At 46.3% G+C, this 15,411-nt stretch overlaps 1 long non-coding RNA gene across 1 annotated transcript; it reads right to left on the reverse strand.

Moving 5' to 3' along the window:
* Positions 1-260: 260 nt before the first annotated feature.
* LOC114809004 lies at positions 261-7,820 on the reverse strand. The gene is made up of 3 exons (XR_003756755.2): positions 7,698-7,820; positions 6,106-6,237; positions 261-362 (listed from the first exon to the last, which is right to left on the reverse strand). It is a non-coding gene; the product is annotated as an uncharacterized LOC114809004 (long non-coding RNA).
* Positions 7,821-15,411: the final 7,591 nt, after the last annotated feature.

Genomic DNA, 15,411 nt, shown 5'->3' on the forward strand with positions numbered 1-15,411 from the left:
CAGCTGTCAACAATTCACGGAGTTTCCAATTTTTCTTATGCTCATTTCAATGGCCACAAATACCATAGAAAACTGACAATAATTACCATTTTTAGGTTTGTCAACAGCTGCACCTAGAGTACTGCACACTGCATACCACAGGAGATATTTCTCCCTAAAGCTTTCGTTCGAGGAATCAATTTCAGATTTTGTGAGAGTTTCCCTATTAGGAAACAAGCAGTTAAAGTGCTCAAAATGTTTTAAATTTGCAAACCGTTTTTCCATACTATCTTGACCAAAGATTAGTTTCCTAGTTGTTTACCTGAATAACTTCTGCAGAACAGGAATGCAGCCTGTTTCTTTCAAATACATTTGTCCAGCACCTAAAAATAACCCCAAAATTGATTATATATCATATAATAGTAATAACAATAATGATGGTATTTTATTAAGCACTTACTATGTGTCCAGCACTGTATTAAGTGCCTGGGTAGATACAAGATAATCAGGTCCCATAAGGGACTCACAGTTTTAAGTTCAAGGAGAACAGGTACTGAATCCCCACTTTGGGGATGCGATTAACTGAAGTATACGAGATGTTAAATCACTTGCCCAAAGTGGCAGAGCCGGGTTTAGGATCCGGGTCTTACAGTCCCTAATCCCCTCTTTCTGCTTCTTCCACTCTCTTCTATGTTGACCTAACTTGCTCCCTTCATTCTTCCCCCCTCCCAGCCCCACAGCACTTATATCCCGATGTGGGCAGGGATTGCCTCTCTTTATTGCTGAATTGTACTTTTCAAGCGCTTAGTACAGTGCTCTGCACACAGTAAGCGCTCAATAAATACGACTGAATGAAGGTATATGTCTGTAATGTATTTATTTATATTAATGTCTGTTTCCCCCGCTCTAAACTGAAAGCTTGTTATGGGCAGGGAATGTGCTTTTTTATTGTTATATTGTACTCTCCCAAGAGTTTAGTACAGTGCCCTGCATGTAGGAAGCGCTCAATAAATACAACCGAATGAATGAATGAATCCTCCCACCCCTGCCCCCTTAGCCTACCACTCCTCCTCGTCGCTTGCCCCACACACCGGTCCCCCTCAATTTACCTCCATCCAACACTTCTCCAGTCCCATCCCTGTCCCCCTATTCCATTCATTCATTCAATCCTATTTATTGAGTGCTTACTGTGTGCAGAGTACTAAGCGCTTGAAAAGTACAATTCAGCAATAAAACAATTCAGCAATCCCTGTCCACAATGGGCTTACAGTCTAGAAGGGGGGGAGACACACATCAAAACAAGTAAACAGGCATCAATAACATCAATATCAATAAATAGAATTATAGATATACACACATCAAAACAATAATAATGTTGGTATTTGTTAAGCGCTTACTATGTGCAGAGCACTGTTCTAAGCGCTGGGGTAGGTACAGGGTAATCAGGTTGTCCCACGTGAGGCTCACAGTTAATCCCCATTTTACAGATGAGGTAACTGAGGCCCAGAGAAGTGAAGTGACTTGCCCACAGTCACACAGCTGACAAGTGGCAGAGGCGGGATTCGAACTCATGACCTCTGACTCCCAAGCCCGGGCCCTTTCCACTGAGCCATGCTGCTCTCTGAGCCAAACAGGCATTAATATAAATAAATAGAATTATAGATATGTACACATAAACACAAGTGCTGTGGGACACCGCCCTTCATCTCCCTCCAACAACGACCCCCGCCAGCTCACTCTCATTCAACCCCCGGCTACCCCTAACACCAGTCCTACCCCCCACACCCTCCACACAGCCTCAGCCTTCTAGACTGAAAGCTCGTTGTGGGCAGGGAATGTGTCAATTTATTGTTGTATTGTAGTCTCCCAAGTGCTTAGTACAGTGCTCTGCATGCAGTAAATGCTCAGTAAATACGATTGAATGAATGACGGAGTGAATCCTTGACCTGTTCCTGACCCACTCACAGTTCCTCTTCGCCATCCCTGAAACCTGGCTCTCCCCAGATGACACCTATCTTCTCTGCTGTTCTCTCTAGAGGGGGGGGTCTCATCTTCTCACACTCCCCCAGACTCACTGGGTAAGGAAGGGCGATGAGTCAACTTCCTTCTCGCTCCCCAATGCCACTTTCACACCATCCCACCTCCCCCATCCGTCTCTTTCCCTTCCTTTGAAGCCCCTATTATCCTTCCCTACCACCCACTCTGATTACCAGTCACGGTCATCTACCGCCCCCCAGACCCCTTCTCTGACTTTCTGAATCATTTGGATCCCATTCTCACATTCCTTCTCTCATCCTCCATCCCCACATTGATCCTTTTGGACTTCAATCCCCGACGATCCTTTCACTGTCCATCTCCTCTCACTCCTCTACTCCAGTGACCTGCTGCTCCATCCCACCTCACACACTCACCAACTTGGGCACATACTTGATCTCCTAATCTCTAGTAACTGTACAATCTCTCCCCTCACCAATTCTGAAATTTCTCTATTAGACCACAACCTCCTCACCCCATACAATATACAACCCATACTATCACCTCTTTTCCATTCTCCCCACCCCAGACAAATCTGTCCTTTTCTTTTGACCACCTCCGATATTCTACAACCGTTCTACCCCTATTTCATCTCCATTCCCCAACTACCTTCTCCAGACACACAAACTGACACACTCAACACCACCTTCTCCACCAAACTCAACTCCCTTGCTTCCCCTGTCCCTCTGCTGATCTCATACCTCTAACCTTGCAACTCTGAATCACCTCTACAATATGCTTCCTCCCCTCCTGTGCTTGAGTTGTGGAGCTCTGTTGGCAGAAATCCTGACATCTCTCTCACCTCGTCCGCCTGAAATTCATTCTTATTTGCTTCAGTTAGGCCCTCTCCACTGCCTGACAACGGTACTGCTCCTTCCTAATTCACTCAGTCAGTCAATTGTATTTATTGGGCGCTTACTGTGTGCAGAGTGGTGTACTAAACACTTGGGAAAACACAATATAACAAGAAACTCCCACACCCATTGCCCCCACCAGCTGTTCCAGACATTTAACTCCCTCCTCAAATCTCCTGCTCCCCCATCCCCCCGACTTCTTTCCCCAATGACCTGGCTACATTCTTCATCAACAAAACTGAAACCATCAGGCATGATCTCCCTAAAATCCCCTCTGCTTCTCTCCAATGCTGCTGCTCCTCTTCCACCCTCTTCAACTCTTCCATTATTCCCCACAGTAACATAAGGTGACAGCTCTCACCTCCTCTCCAAATCTAACCCACCCGCTTGTGCTTCTGACCCCATACTGTCATACCTTTTTAAACCACTCTCTCCCTCCCTTCTTCCCTCCTTGACCATCATCTTCAACTGTTCACTTTCCAACGGTTTCTTCCCCACTGCTTTCAAACATACTTACATAACTCCTATCTTAAAATACAAACAAACAAAAAAAGCCTCTCTTGATCCCATGGTTCCTTCCAATCTCCCTCCTACCATTTCTCTACAAACTTCTTGAGAGAATTATTTGTACCCGTTGACTACCCTTCCTCTTCTCCAATTCTCTCCTTATCTCCTCCACTCTGGCTTCTGCCCCCTTCACTCCACAGAAGTAGCCCATCTCTAAGGTAACCAATGACCTTCTTCTTGCCAAATCTGATGGCCTTTCTGATGGCTTCTAATCTATCCTAATCCTCCAAGACCGCTCCGCTGCCTTAGCCACTACAGACCAGCCCTTTCTCCATGAAGGTTTATCCAACCCTGACTTCACTGACACTGTCCTCTCTTGGTTCTCCTAACTCTCTGACTGCTCCTTCTCAGTTTCTTTTTCTGGCTCCTCCTCTGCCTCCCACCCTCTGACACAGAGAGTCCCTCAATGTTCATTTATGGGTCCCCTTCTATTCTCCATCTACACCCACTCCTTTGGAGAACTCATTTGCTCCCATGACTTCAACTTCCTTCTCTATGCAGATGATTCCCAAATCTACATCTCCAGGCCCAACCTCTCTCCTTCCCTGCAACCTCGTGTTTCCTTCTCCCTTTAGGACATCTCTACTCTACCTGGATGTCCCGCAGACACCTCAAACTAAACACCTCCAAAACTGAACTCCTTATCTTCCCGCCCAAATCTTGTCTACCCCCTGTCTTTCCCAACCCTGGAGTCGCTATCCCTATCCCTAGCTCACAAGCCTGTAACCTTGGCGTTGTCCTCAACTCATCTTTCTTGTTCCACCCACAGATTCAATCTGGCACCAAATCCTTTCAGTTCTACCTTTCAACAACATCTCTAAAATCCACCCTTTCTTCTCCACCCAAACTGCTACCACTCTGATCCAAGCCCTTATCCCATCTCACCTTGACTACTGCATCTGCCTCCTCACTGACCTCCCTGTCTCCTGTCTCTCCTCACTCCAAATCATACTTCATTTTGCCACCCAGATCATTTTTCAACAAAATCTTCCTACTTTTCAAGAACCTACAATGGCTGCCCATCCACCTCTGCATCAAATAGAAACTCCTTTCCACTGGCTTAAAGCACTCAATCATCTTGCCCCCTTCTCAGTGATTTCCTACTCCAGCCCAGCCCACTATTCCACTTTTCTAGTGCCAGTCACTCACTGTGCCCCTATCTCCTCTGTTTCGCCGCCAGTTGCTTTCCCACATCCTCCCCATCCATATCCAACCCCACAAGACAGGTACATATCTTTAAATTATCAATAATAAATCATTTATTTATATTAATGTGTCCCTCAGTAGACTGTAAACTCACTATTGGGCAGCGAACATGTCTGCAAATTCTGTTGTACTGTACTCTCCCAAGCACTTAGTACAATGCTCAGCACATACCACTGATTGATTACTTAGAATTTCGAGTTACTGTCAAATTGCATGCATCAGAGAAAATAACTTGGGCAATGTTATCTTAACGTTACACTCGAAAGGATGTCAATCTATCAGTGTTATTTATTGAGTGCTTATGGTGTGCAGGGCACCGTACTAAGTGGTTGGGAGAGTACGATGGAGAGGCAAGCATGCACCCTTCCTCAAGGAGCTGAAACTCAACTGGGGGAGTCTCGTGGCTTAGTGGAAAGAACACGGGCTTGGGAGTCAGACGTCATGGATTCTAATCCCAGCTCTGCTACCTGTCAGATGGGCAACTCATTTAATAATATTGGCATTTGTTAAGTGCTTACTATGTGCAGAGCACTGTTCTAAGCACTGGGGTAGATACAGGGTAATCAGGTTGTCCCACGTGAGGCTCACAGTTAATCCCCATTTTACAGATGAGGTCACTGAGGCACAGAGAAGTTAAGTGACTTGCCCACAGTCACACAGCTGACAAGTGGCAGAGCCGGGATTCGAACCCACGGCCTCTGACTCCCAAGCCCAGGCTCTTTCCACTGAGCCACGCTGCTTCTCTCATTTCACTTCTCTCATTTCACTTCTCTGGGCCTCAGTGACCTCATCTGTAAAATGGGGATTAAGACTGTGAGCCCCACGTGGGACAACCTGGTCACCTTGTATTTACGTTTAGAACAGTGCTTGGCACATAGTAATCACTTAACAGATACCATCATTATTATTATTTTTAAAATTACAGATAGGGGAGCAACAAAGTTGCGGTGGCTTGTAGTAGGAGACCAGCAAGGTAAGAAGGTAGGAGGGGGAAAGAAGCCACTCAGTTGCCTGGTGGTAAGGTGAGCCCATGGTAAGGAGTTTCTGTTGGATGCAGAGAGGGACGGGCAACCATTGGAGGTTTTTCAGGAGCGGGGAGGATCGGGCCAAATGTTTCTTGTTTGTTACTTTTTAAAAAACAAAAAAACAGATCCAGGCAGCCACGTGAAGTAAGGTCTGTAGTGGGGAGAGACTGGAGGCAGGAAGGTCAGCGCTTTACTGCTTCTCAACATGGACAGCTTTAAAATATTGAACAACCAAAAGCACCTGGGTATCATTTTATGACTCCACTATATCTAGAACTTTTTATTAACTGGAAATGTGCATACACAGCCTTCAGATGGCTTTGGTGGAAACTGGATTAAAAGGGCTGAGAAGAGCTGCTCTAGTACATGGACCGTATCACACAGAAAATGAAATATTTATATTCCATGGAGATAAATCTCCTTGGAAAATCCACACTTACTGTTCTATGAAATCAGGTCCAACAGAAGGGAGACAGACATTGTTTGCAAATCCACGCTGGACTTCTCGTCAATTATGAGCGTCTTCATTTCGTCAAAAAATTCGTGAGGAAAGAGACTTTTTTGACAGAAGACTGAAACAAGAACACAAGTCATAATGTCAGAATGGCTATTACAAAGCACAAATACTTTAAAAAACAAATTTAACAAATTAAAAGTTTGTACTGCAGAAATTGGGCTGATTTTACTGCAGAAATTGGGCCAATTTTCTGTGGCTGCAATCAAACTGTGCACAGTATAAAGCCAATGTGACCATAATCCAGAGCAAATGAGTCACATCTAACCCATTCCAACAGAACTAGGCATTTCCTTCCCCATTAGGTGCACACAATTCTCAAGTCCAACTGGGGTCTTTCTGCCCTCAAAATGAAGCTACTTCGGGGAAAATTGTCTCTTTAATACCAAACACTTGGTAGAGTGCTCCGCACACAGTAAGCGCTCTTTAAATGAATGAACTAAAAAAAAAATCCTACATACTGGTAAGCACTGAAACAATTTTCTGTGTTAAGCAAACCACATAAAAGGGAAGAGAAAAGAAAAATCATTTTCAGATATGAGACTCCAAATGCTATTCTGGAAATTCAATTCAATCTTATTTATTGAGCACTTACTCTGTGCAGAACACTGCCCTAAGCGCTTGGAAAGTACAATTTAGCAATAAGCTCATGATTGTAAGCTCATGGTGGGCAGGGAGTGAATCTACCAACTCCATTGTATTGTACTCTCCCAAGAACTTACTACAGTGCTCTGCCCATAGGAAGGACTCATTGTAAGTCCAACATCAATAAGTCCCATTGACATTGGGACTGTTTTTCTACATTCCTTCAGTAACTTTACACTTACAGGGAATAGTAGCAAGAGTTAGCAATGAATTCTAGTGATCGCCATAATCATGACATTAACGGTATTAGAGTCAAAATCATTTCTAATCATCTGGATTTTTAACTATGTGGACTGTGTAGAGAAGCAGCGTGGCTCAGTGGAAAGAGCATGGGCTTTGGAGTCAGAGGTCATGGGTTCGAATCCCGGCTTGGCCACTTGTCAGCTGTGTGACTTTGGGCAAGTCACTTCACTTCTCGGTGCCTCAGTTCTCTCATTTGTAAAATGGGGATTAAGACTGTGAGCCCCACGTGGGACAACCTGATTCCCCTGTGTCTACCCCAGCGCTTAGAACAGTGCTCGGCACATAGTAAGCACTTAACAAATACCAACATTATTATTATTATTATTATTATTCAGATGAATAACTACGATGCCTTTGAAGCTCAATGATCCATTCGATTTGATCAATTCAAATTTCAATTTCAGTTGAAGTAAATTAAATATGAAAACGGTGCTTTCAATGCATATTCAGCGACTGCCAGTAAATTACACCAAACTATGAGGGGTTCATTAGTTCAAATGATTTTGGTTGTTTGGGGATCAATACAGCACCTAGATAAAACCTGGATGCAAAAATGTGGCAAATAGAGAAGACTAAAATGGCTCGACAGGTGAATTATTGTGCACTTTGAGATAAAATGATCTGACTTACCATTAGAATTGTCCAGAGTTCCTTATGCATACAGGGTGGCTTCTTGTAAGTTCCTGGGCATATCTGAACTTGCAAGATTACATACCAACGTCAAGCCACCAATATTGCAAAAATAAACACTTGCATTGTCTACAGGATTGCAAACAAAAGGAAAGATCAAATAAGGTTTCTGAATTATTCTGAAGAATCAGGCAATTAAACCTTTCTTTCAGCACTTTCGGGATCCTTCCATCACTCTCCTGAGAATGGGGGTAGGGTGGTCCAGTAGCACCAAGAAGGGGAAGATACCAAGAAACAAGGTTGGGGAGATCAAAGCCAACAATGAAAATGTTGGTCACTCCATCAGCAACCCCCTACAGCTTAGAAAATACCCCGCCTTCATTCTCGCTCCTTTATTTCTCATTAATTCTCCCATTTCCCCTGCTCCTGCCAGCCTTAACAGAGAAGAAACAGGGTCTGGTGGAAAGAGCAGAGGCGTGGAAGTCAGAGGAACTGAGTTCTACTCCTGGATCTGCACTTGCATGCTGTGGGACTTTGGGAAAGTCACTTAACCTCCCCATGCCTCAGGTTCCTCATCTGTGAAATGGGGATTCAGTACCTGTTCTCCTTCCTATCTAGACTATGATACCCGTATGCCCAACCAGTTTATCTGGAATCCATCCCCAGAGCTTGGTGTAATGCCTGAGACATAGTAAATGTTTAATGAATATCACAATTACTCCCTCTACCTGCAGTCCAGCTACCACATCCCTCACATTCTCTAGCTCTTCTAGTCACTCAGTACTCTCATTCATATCCTCTCCTTCTCCATTTCCTCTTGGTTTTCTCCCTCACCTCCTCTGTAGAACCCCAAAATTCCAGGATCCCAGTGCGTACCTCTTACTCTGGTTCCTGGTTCAACCACTAAAGGTGGCACCAAAGGTTTGGACCTTATCTGACTACCACTGGCTCCCCTCTACCACAGGGAAAGTACAGTTCCTCCACACCGGCAGCCCAGAGGAGCACCCAGAAGCAACAAGGCATCTGGCTGAGTGGAGGAGGGAAACTGGGAATTGCACACTAGGCCTGGAGAAGGAAGAAGGGTGGGAGTGGAGCAGTGCAACCCTGAGTCACCCACGTCTCCCTCCACCTTACCCTGAGAGCCCCAAGTGGGGCAGGGATCAGATCTAATCTGATCATCTTGTATCTATCCCAGCTCTGAATAGAGTGATAGGTACAAAGCAATATTTTAATTACCATCATGATTACTATCATTGTTATTATTGTCACCATAATGACAATAATGATAATTGTGATATTTGTTAAGCACTTACTAGTTGGCAAACACTGTACTAAGCACTATGCTAGTAACAAGACAATCACATCAGACATGGACCCTGTCATGCATAGGGCTTAAAGTCTAAACAGGAGGGAGAATGGGCACTGAGTCACCATTTAATGGATCAGGAAACTGAAGCAGAGAGAACTGACTTGCCTAAGGTCACTCCGCCTTTAGAATGTAAGCTCATTATGGGCAGGGGATGTGTCTGTTAATTCTGTTGTACCGTACTCTCTCAAGCACCTAGTACGGTACTCTGCATGTAGTAAGTGCTGAATAAATATCATTGATTGATTGACTGGTCACATAGCAGGCAAGTGGCGAAACTGTGCCTAAAACCCAGGTCCTGCCCCTCATAGTAAGCACTTAACAAATGCCACTATTATCATTCCCTCTTGCCTGTGAGCTCTTTGTGGGCTGGGAATGTATCTATCAACTGTTGTACTGTACTCTCCCAAGCACTTCAGTGCTTAGAACAATGCTTTGCACATAGTAAGTGCTTAACAAATGCCATCATCATTATTATTATTATTATTACAGTGCCCTGCACGCAGTAAGAGCTCAATAAATAAGACTGATTGTATGACTGATTATTATCATTATTACGAGTAGATCAGTAGCTTGGGTGAAAATCTTTGGGAGACCGTTCCCACCTCAAGGACACCTAGATGCTTGCTCTTCCGCAACTGCTGACTCTACTGACCCCCCTCCCTAGCTAACAGAGGAACAGATACTCCATTCCTTTGGAATAATACTAATGGTCTTTACAAAGCATTTACGCTGTGCCAAACCCTGTGGAGGTGCTATGGCAGACACAAGATAATAAAATTGGACTTAGTCCAGGTCTCTCATGGGGCTCACAGTCTACCTTATCACAAATTCCTACAGGAAACAAAGACTCCTCGTTCCCACCTATTCAATTTCAGAAAGCTCTTTTTTTTTTTTGCAGAGGCAAGAAAAGAACAGGATCCGCCAATGTCTTGGGAAACAAAGCATTATACATTTTTTCATCATGAGATCTAGCAAAAATAGACAGAACCCCAGATCAAATAAATTTAAGTGAATTGCCTTACTGTTTTCTTGACAAATCAAAACAATTTTGAGCAAAGGACTCTTTACAATGGGAACATTGTTTAGTTGCTGCTTAATATTCTCCAGGAATGTGTCCAGGTAGGTCTCAGCTGTTTGATAAAAACAAACAAATAAATAAAAAACAACAGTTAAGGAAAATTGTTCCTGTTTTCTCCATTGAAAATGAAACTTTTAACATTTGGAGTTATTTTTCCTCTGGCATAATATCTATGAGAGAAACAGAAAATACTCAGGTAAGAGACCTTCTCAGATGGGGGACTCTACCTTTCAGGTAAATAACTGTTACACAAATGGTATTATTCATTCATTCATTCATTCAATAGCATTTATTGAGTGCTTACTAAGTGCAGAGCACTGTACTAAGCACTTGGAATGTACAATTCGGCAACAGATAGAGACAATTCCTGCCCATTGACGGGTTTACAGTCTAGTCGGGGGAGACAGATGGACAAAAACAAGACAACTTAATAGCAATAAATAGAATCAAGGGCATGTACACCTCAATAACCAAATAAATAGGGTAATAAAAATATATACAAATGAGCACAGTGCTGGGGGGGGAGAGAGAGGGGAAGGAGTACAGGGAAAGGGGGGAAAGGGGGAAAAGGGGGCTTAGCTGAGGGGAGGTGAAGGGGGAGGCAGAGTGTTAGCAGAGAGAGCAGAGGGAAAAGGGGAAGCTCAGTCTGGGAAGGCCTCTTGGAGGAGGTGAGCTCTCAGTAGGGCTTTGAAGAGGGGAAGAGAGTTTTGTGGAGGTGAGGAGGGAGGGCATTCCAGGACAGCGGGAGGACATGGGCCAGGGGTCGAGGGCGGGATAGGCGAGAATGGGGGACGGTGAGGAGGTGAGCAGCAGAGGAGCAGAGCGTGTGGGGTGGGCAGTAGAAAGAGAGAAGGGAGGAGAGGTAGGAGGGGACAAGGTAATGGAGAGCCTAGAAGCCTGGAATGAGAAGTTTTTGTTTGGAGCGGAGGTTGATAGGCAACCATTGGAGGTTTTTAAGGAGGGGAATGATACGCCCAGAGCGTTTCTGCAGGAAGATGATCCAGGCAGCGGAATGAAGACTAGACTGGAGCGGGGAGAGACAGTAGGAAGGGAGATCAGAGAGAAGGCTGACACAATAATCCAGCCGGGATATTATGAGAGCCTTTACCAGTAAGATAGCCGTTTGGATGGAGACGAAAGGGTGGATCTTGGCGATATTGTAAAGGTGAGACCGGCAGGCATTAGTGACGGATTGGATGTGTGGAGTGAATGAGAGAGCTGAGTCAAGGATAATAATGTTAATAATGTTGGTATTTGTTAAGCGCTTACTATGTGCCGAGCACTGTTCTAAGCGCTGGGGTAGACAAAGGGGAATCAGGTTGTCCCACGTGGGGCTCACAGTCTTAATCCCCATTTTACAGATGAGGGAACTGAGGCACAGAGAAGTTAAGTGACTTGCCCACAGTCACACAGCCGACAAGTGGCAGAGCTGGGATTCGAACTCATGAGCCCTGACTCCAAAGCCCATGCTCTTTCCACTGAGCCACGCTGCTTCTCCAACGTTGACACCAACGTTGCAGGCCTGAGAGACGGGCAGGATGGTCGTACCATCCATGGTGACAGGAAAGTCAGGAAGAGGACAGGGCTTGGGAGGGAAGATAAGGAGCTCAGTTGTGGACATGTTGGGTTTTAGGTGGCGGGCAGACATCCAGGTGGAGACGTCCTGGAGGCAGGAGGAGATACGAGCCTGAAGGGAGGGGGAGAGAACAGGGGAGGAGATGTAGATTTGTGTGTCATCTGCAAAGGGAGCAAATCAGGGTAACACAGAAGGGAATGGGAGAGAGGAAATAAGGTTTTAGTGAGGGAAGGCCTCTTAAAGGAGATGTGCCTTCAAAAAAGCTTTGAAGGTGGGGAGAGTAATTGTCGATTATGAAAAAGAAGGGTGTTTCTGGCCAGTAGCAGCACGTGGGTGAGAGTTTGGCAGTGAAATAGACAAGATTAAGGTACCGTGAGTAGGTTGACTTTAGAGGAGTGAAGACTGCCTGCCAACCTGATTAGCTTGACTAGTATCTGCCCCAGTGGTTAGAAGCACTTATCAAGTACCATGATTATTCAAGAGCTTAGTACAGTGGTCTGCACACAGTAAGCACTTAATAAATATGATTGACTGGAGTGGGGAGGGGCAGGAGGCAGGTCAGGGAGGAGGCTGAAAGAGCAGTCAAAGTGAGATTAAGTCCCCCCGCCCCCAAACCAACTGCCAAAACTTGCGTGCGACGTCCCCCCTCACGCCCCCGCCCCAACTGCCATCGGCCGCTCTCCCCTCCCCTGCTCCCCCGTTAACGGCCGCCAAGACCCTTTCTCTGCCTTTCCCCCTTCCGGCCGCACGGTGGCGCACCGCCCTCGGGAACCCCAGCGCCCCCTACTGCCCGGAGCAGCACCTCCCAGAGCTCCTCACAGCCCAGCTCCCACACTGTCAGTCAATCAATCCTTCAATCAGTGGCACATACTGAGCGCTTACTCTCTGCGGAGCACTGTAATAAACACTTGGAAGAATACAATGGCGCTAATAGACCTGATCCCTCCCCTCAAGAAGCTTACAGTCTGGGGATGGGGGACATAATATTAATCAGGCTACTACTAATAATAATGATGTGTTCTGTGCTCATTGTGGACAGGGAATATGTCCATTATATTGTTGAGTTGAACTCTCCCAAGTGCTTAGTACAGTACCCTGCACACAGTAAGTGCTCAATAAATACAAGTGATTGAAGCACTGTGGTAGGTACAAGATAATCAGAGCAGACACAGTCCATTACCACATGGGACTCACAGTAGAAGAGGAGGGGAGACTTGGATAGAGCACGGGCCCGGGAGTCAGAAGGTCATGGGTTCTAATCCAGGCTCTGCCACTTGTCCTCTGTCTGGCCTTGGGCGAGTCACTTCACTTTCAATAGCATTTATTGAGCGCTGACTATATGCAGAGCACTGCACTAAGCGCTTGGAATTAACAAGTCGGCAACAGATAGAGACAGTCCCTGCCGTTTGACGGGTTTACAGTCTAATCGGGGGAGACGGGCAGACAAGAACAATGGCAATAAATAGAGTCAAGGGGAAGAACATCTGGTAAAAACAATGGCAACTAAATAGAATCAAGGTGATGTACATTTCATTAACAAAATAAATAGGGTAATGAAAATATATACAGTTGAGCAGACGAGTACAGGGCTGAGGGGATGGGAGGGGGGGGGGAAAGAGGGTTAAGCTGCGGAGAGGTGAAGGGGGGGCGGTAGAGGAAGTAGAGGGAGAAGGGGAGCTCAGTCTTGGAAGGCCTCTTGGAGGAGGTGAGTTTTAAGTAGGGTTTTGAAGAGGGGAAGAGAGTTTGGCAGAGGTGAGGAGGGAGGGCATTCCAGGACCGCGGGAGGACGTGGCCCAGGGGTCGACGGCGGGATAGGCGAGACCGAGGGACGGTGAGAAGGTGGGCAGCAGAGGAGCGGAGCGTGCGGGGTGGGCGGTAGAAAGAGAGAAGGGAGGAGAGGTAGGAAGGGGCAAGGTGATGGAGAGCCTCGAAGCCTAGAGTGAGGAGTTTTTGTTTGGAGCGGAGGTCGATAGGCAACCACTGGAGTTGTTTAAGAAGGGGAGTGACATGCCCAGATCGTTTCTGCAGGAAGATGAGCCGGGCAGCGGAGTGAAGAATAGACCGGAGCGGGGCGAGAGAGGAGGAAGGGAGGTCAGAGAGAAGGCTGACACAGTAGTCTAGCCGGGATATAACGAGAGCCTATAGCAGTAAGGTAGCCATTTAGGTGGAGAGGAAAGGGTAGATCTTGGCGATATTGTAAAGGTGAAACCGGCAGGTCTCGGTAACGGATAGGATGTGTGGGGTGAACGAGAGAGACGAGTCAAGGATGACACCGAGATTACGGGCCTGAGAGACGGGAAGGATGGTCGTGCCATCCACGGTGATAGGGAAGTCTGGGAGAAGACCGGGCTTGGGAGGGAAGATGAGGAGCTTTAGGTGGTGGGCCGACATCCAGGTGGAGACATCCTGGAGGCAGGAGGAGATGCGAGCCTGAAGGGAGGGGGAGAGGACAGGGGCAGAGATGTAGATCTGCGTGTCATCTGCGTAGAGATGGTAGTCAAAGCCGTGAGAGCGAATGAGTTCACCAAGGGAGTGAGTGTAAATGGAGAACAGAAGAGGGCCAAGAACTGACCCTTGAGGAACTCCAACAGTTAAAGGATGGGAGGGGGAGGAGGCGCCTGTGAAGGAGACTGAGAAGGACCGGCCAGAGAGATAAGAGGAGAACCGGGAGAGGACGGAGTCCGTGCAGCCAAGGTGAGATAAGGTGTGGAGGAGGAGGGGATGGTCGACAGTGTCAAAGGCAGCAGAGAGATCAAGGAGGATTAGAATGGAGTAGGAGCCATTGGATTTGGCAAGAAGGAGATCACGGGTGACCTTAGAGAGAGCAGTCTCGGTAGAGTGGAGGGGACGGAAGCCAGATTGGAGGGGGTCCAGGAGAGAATGGGAGTTAAAGAATTCTAAGCAGCGATTGTAGACAACTCGTTCTAGGATTTTGGCAAGGAAGGGTAGTAGGGAGATAGGGCAATAACTGGAAGGGGAAGTGGGGTCGAGAGAGGGTTTTTTTAGGATGGGGGAGATGTGGGCATGTTTGAAGGCAGAGGGGAAGGAGCCCTTGGAGATTGAGTGGTTAAAAATAGAAGTTAAGGAAGGGAGGAGGGCAGGGGCGATGTTTTTTAAAAGGTGAGCGGGAATGGGGTCCGAGGCGCAGGTGGAGGGGGTGGCACTTGCGAGGAGGGAGGAGATCTTCTCTGTGCCTCGGTTACCTCCTCTGTAAAATGCGCATTAAGACTGTGAGCCCTATGTGGGACAGGGACACAGTCCAACCCGATTTGCTTGTATCCACCCCAGAGCTTAGTACAGTGTCTGGCTCATAGTAAGTGCTTACCAAATACAATTATTATTATTATTATTGGTATTTTATCCCCATTTTACAGAAGATGAGGAAACTGAGGTACAAAGACCTTATGGGGCTTGCCAAAGGTCACCCAGCTAGCAAGTGGCAGAACCAGGATTACAACCCAGTTTTCCTGACTCCCAGATTCCAGGCTCCTCCCAGTGGGCCACACTGCAGTGCTTCTCCAATAAAATAAAGCAAGGGGAAGCAGCAAAGTGTAACAATACAGATACAAGTGCTCTGGGGGTAGTGAGTGGGATCCTTTTTTTTTTTTGAATAGTGTTTGTAAAGCACTTACTATGTTTCAGGCACTGTACTAAGCACTGGGGTAGATACAAGGTTAGATACAGTCCATGT

This window comes from Ornithorhynchus anatinus, unplaced genomic scaffold (assembly GCF_004115215.2).
Source record: "Ornithorhynchus anatinus isolate Pmale09 unplaced genomic scaffold, mOrnAna1.pri.v4 scaffold_93_arrow_ctg1, whole genome shotgun sequence".
In the NCBI taxonomy this organism is placed as follows: domain Eukaryota; kingdom Metazoa; phylum Chordata; class Mammalia; order Monotremata; family Ornithorhynchidae; genus Ornithorhynchus; species Ornithorhynchus anatinus.